Here is a 5399-nt window from a genome sequence, read left to right as displayed (position 1 = left end):
GATTGTCGCTGCTTTATGCAGGAGTACGTAACTTAGTTTATGTTTGTGCCTTTGATGTGGACTTGTGGACTGACAACCCCATAACTTCTTACACACCCTAGCTTTAAACGGCGTGCGGCGTTGCATGCATGTTCCGCCTTGTTTGTGTGGGTTAGTGTTGTGGTGGTGTAGTGTTGTCTGGTTTCTAGTGGATTTATTTGACTTTTCTATTTTTTAGTTATGGATTTTTTGTTATCATGTGCACTGTTCAAAAAAATTGGACATTAAAAGATTTTATTAAATCATAAAGTAGAGAACCTCTCTTATGCCAAAATTTTGGTTATTAAATTTTATTTGCAATTGACAATTTGAATACTTTTCATCATTCTGTATAAGTAGATTTGCAAGTTAATACATACATATGTTATTTTTTTCAATTATCCACTTTCGGATCATTGGTTGAATCATATACAGTAATTACAATTAGGATTTAAAAGACTTTTATTACCAAAGAGAATCTTCAAAGGTTCCTTGAATAGCTATTGTGTACTAATATTTTACGTTAACAAAAAATTGACTTTTCATTTCCGATTTGTCTCTCCCAAACACTGAGTGGGAATATAATATATCAACTACTTACTTTAGGTATATACCAATTTCCTACTGCATACATTCCTCGCAAAAAACCCTTAAAATATACAAAAAAGACAAAAACTAAATCCATCCCTTTGTATTAAAATAATTTAACAGATCTTTTGTCTTTACCTAATGAATAGTCTGAGAAACTGTCAAAAAACTATTTTAGGTTCATATCAACTAACAGAATAAATTGGTAATTATTGGTTGAGTGGTTGTTTGCAGTGGCAGATCAGCTGATATCTTTGCACTGATCATAACCAGCGACTTTTCGCCATTTTGCTAACACATTATTCACAAGAATCCTTAAGAAAAAACGAAAAGACAAAAGCTAAATCAATGCCATCGAATTTAGGTAAATTAATAGATCTTTAGTGCTTAATAATAAATAGTCTAACAAACTGTTTAAAGAACTACTTCTCTAAAAACTCATTTCGACTGGAGATCAAAGCATACATAGAGAAAATGCTTAAATGTTCCTTTTTCTGTAAGTTTTTATAACTTCTATTGTAAGTATTAAAAGGAATGCGTAGTTTATCTGCGTGGTTTTTTATATACCAGTGATTAGAGAGAACTGTTGTAAGCTTTATAGTATTTATCCCAGATCTGGTCTTGTTATATGAAGACCACTGAAAACTGAAAGTTTCACATTACCTAAATGTAATTCATTTATTATTGGGTGAAACAAGTAGAGATAACTACTTCTCTTAATGATCTTCAGGGGAACTGTGATACTTTAGTAGCAAAATTGGTACTTTTTGCCCATATGATACTGTGGTACTTGTTTCTAGAAAATGGAACTTTTTTGATGCGCCATTCCTATCTATTTCCAATTTAATTTATTTATAAATGCACAGAACGAAGATTTCCATATCTGACATGTCTAAATATCATATGTAAGTGGATAGTTTTCAACTAAGACTTTTATAGTTTTATAGTCATTAAATAAAATAAATAAAAATAACAAATAGATTCTTTAGAAAACATGAATAAGAAATTTTATTTAATAGATAGATATATTATATAGTCACATTACTGCATTGGTTTCTATGTAAAGGAAAATCGCCAGCCGATAATATTGGTTATATTTGTGATACTGCAATTATTTTTACAGATAGCGCTAGCAGTGATCAGAAATAAATAAAAATTCATGATTTCAAAATTTATGATTTCGTTCTAATATAAACACAGCAAGTAAAATTGTTAATAAAAAACTTTCATAGCAAAAGTAACAAAAACTTCAGAAAAATATGCGAACAAAAAAGTCAAGTACGGCTTTGGGTCACTTGGTTAAGGAGCATTGACTCTGCGCTTCAAATTTGGCAGGGCACGATTACGATTGCTGGTACTTGCAGTCTCAAAAATAATTATTTACGAATAATTAAATACAAGAATTATTTCCAAGACCACTGATGATGGGTATTTGGCAATACTCGAAACAGCTATATGGTCAGTCAAAAATTCAATTAATTAAAATAATATAAAAAATAAAATTTTTGTTGTTGTAGTTCACTACCTCTTTAATAAAAATTCATATACATTATAAAATTGATACCAATATACTTTTATGTATTAATTAAGTGAAAATAGTGCGACTGTGTATAAGTTAAAAGAAAATTTCGATTAGAATGGAGTTTAAGCCCTTAAATAATTATTGTTATTCAAAGAACTATTTGATAAAAAAGATTTGCACTATATGAGGTCAGCAAAAGATAGTCTAATTGTTTAAATAATAAAATTTTTATGGATAAAAAGACATACTGTTTTATATCTTTCGTACATTTTATATATATTGTATTTTCTTATTAATAGGCAATAGAAAACATTGGACCTTTTTAAATCAATTTTGGTACCAGTTAGTTAAGAGTTCAATGTTACTTTGTCTAGAAACCGAAATGAAAGTAATGTAAGCTTTTTGCGGATGTAGAAAGAAAAGGTGACTATGTGAAATATCTATTCATATTAACTTCTACATTACTGACAGAAAACAGTTTTTAATATATACTCGTAACAAACTTATATTTAGAAAAAGTGCTACAATAGAATATATTAGTTGTTTAAAGTTGTTCTAAATAAAAAAGTGGGTTCATATGTCTTGAAACATTTTACCTTTGTGATTGATAGCTTACTCATTTGCAGAGTAATAATTTATGATTACTATTTGTTATATTATGTGTTGGTGACACCAGTGGTGACAATTGTATGACTTTGGTGGCTAATTATCATCATCAGAATATAACCAGAAAATTTTTTGCGTAACTGATGCAGAATATGGCAACATCCTGTTGAAATTATTTGTCTTCCTATAAATATATTCAATTACATGCCCAAATAATTTAATATTATAATAATAATCAGACGGTGACAACACAGATGGTGTGCCACTACTTCCAAATGCTTTCCAATCCAAAAGCTACACTTTACAGTTATGTTTAGTTGATACAATTGTCTTTTAATACTTATTTTTGGATTTGCATTGCCCTAATATCACAATCTAGTTGTGATCATCTGCAAGTTAAAATTCAAAATTTAACTAACAATTTAATAATTCAATAAATATTTCTAACTTGTTTATTCTTTTATGTACTTAATTCATTCATGGAGCTTTAGACCTCTTTTGATAACTAGCAAATTAGAACATAAGATAGATATACAACCCTCAATAGGACTACGACTTTATTAACAATGTCTCTAATTGGTTTTGTTAAGGACACGGATGGCATGCATAGCCATCTTGTAAAATCAATACCTAAACATAATTAGCTGGTCATTTTACATTTAAAACTACTACATTTAATTTCATATAAAATTCATAAATAATTTTTTTTGTATAAATGTAAGACAACTTTTTTTTCAGTGTAGCAGTAACCGTTCCTTGTACAAGAGCCATTAACATTCACAGTTATGATAGTTAAATAGCAAAGTATTTATTAGACCATCGAAGTTCTACAAGAAAAACTTTTGGACTAAAAAATAAGAATAAAACACGCAAATGCTTTAAGTACATTGCAAATATAGACGACACGACACGACACTTTATTGTTGCCAAACAAAATATTTAGTGTTTTATTATTTTTTTTCATTTCCTAATATAACAAAGGACTTCAACAAAAGATATTTAGTATTTGCAAATTACAATATTGGAAAAAAGAAATATATAAATAAATTTATTATGATATTAATGTCAGCAAAGGCTGTCTGAGAAGAATATTTGCACGAACAAGATAGTTAATTGGTAGTAGTTATTTGGTTGAACAAATGGATAAAAAAGTAACTATGTTAGATACATTTATATACTTTTTAATCGTATGAAGTTCATACTATAAAAGAACACCCATTAAAGTTAGTTTCATTTATAAAAAATAAAAGGAACTTTGCGTGTTAGTTACAGTATATTTTCTTCTTCAGAAATATAAAGATTACAGTTTTTTGATAAAATTTCATTATGTTTCAACATTTATTTAAGTGAGGTGAAAAACCTTTTTTAACACTATAACACCCGTACAGAAAAAAAATTATATTGAGCTCGTATATTGAAATATCTTGAAAATGTGAAGCAAAAACTGAGAAAATTTTTATCAATAATGTTTGTTTTTGAAACCACAACAATATGTGCCGTGACAACTTTTGTCACACGTTCAAATTTTCCTTAATTAGCCTAATTAAGTTTAATAGTAAGAGTAATCGGCATATATATCTAAATTACATTTTCACACACATTTACTATTTAACATTAAACTTCTAACATTTTTTTTGTGTTTATTATTGTGGTACGGAAATTGTATTATGGATATTTTTGTTAGTACTTTTAGTTGTATATATATTTATTTCAAAAAATAATATAATTTTTTCATACACTTATTCCGTTTAAAACTGAATTACGTATGTGAAATCCTTTCTAAAGTCTTTAAGTTACTTTTTTTTATTAACCTGAATATCATGTTGAATGTCCACATGGACAACAAAACCTTTTGAAGAGGGATATTGTTGAAAAATTGTATGTAAACTAACACCATCATCTACTCAAAGGAGAAAAGCAAATCAATTTCAAATTTAAATAGATCAGTATAAAAATAATGATTGGAGAGATACTGCCAGGTCAGGATACAATACTTCATCAATGGACACACTGTTACGAACAACTAATATTCTAGCCCCCAAACAACAATACAACATCATCTTAACATCATACTTTGCGGAGGACCAACTTAATTAGTAATTTAATAGTATTTTACTTTGGTCTACATATGTTGCAAAAAAAATAACAAATAAGCTTAGGGTTTTAGGGTCTCAGATTCTAAACAGATCTAATCGATCGGTTAGTTTTATATAAAAATTTTACTTTGTACAAACTTTTAACTTTAAAAGTCAAATCATAACATTAAAACAATCGAAACATATAGGAATTAGGAATATAGAAGAATATATTAAAATAATGGAATATTGGGAATTTAAAACATATATATAAAATTAATTCTCAGTGTATATATGGACTTGATAGTAGAAGATTTTCTTTTACTTTCAGGCAATGCTTTGTAATTGATGAGTCATGACTGTATTTAGCATAAACCTATTTTCGTGAGTTTTGGTTTCGAATAATGATTTAGGTACATGATAGTTTTTTTAAGTTTCTGACCAATATGTGATATGTCAAATTAGAGATTTATAGAAGTTCCTACTGAGCTCCTTTTTATTGCGAGATTTATCTATTTTTTTTATCTGAATTAACTGCAGTATTACTATTAATGACTAAACTCATTACAAGATTCCAATATTTACTGTAC

This window comes from Teleopsis dalmanni, chromosome 1, assembly GCF_002237135.1.
Source record: "Teleopsis dalmanni isolate 2A chromosome 1, ASM223713v2, whole genome shotgun sequence".
Classification (NCBI taxonomy): Eukaryota; Metazoa; Arthropoda; class Insecta; order Diptera; family Diopsidae; genus Teleopsis; species Teleopsis dalmanni.
Note: the sequence above shows the minus strand (reverse complement) of the source record.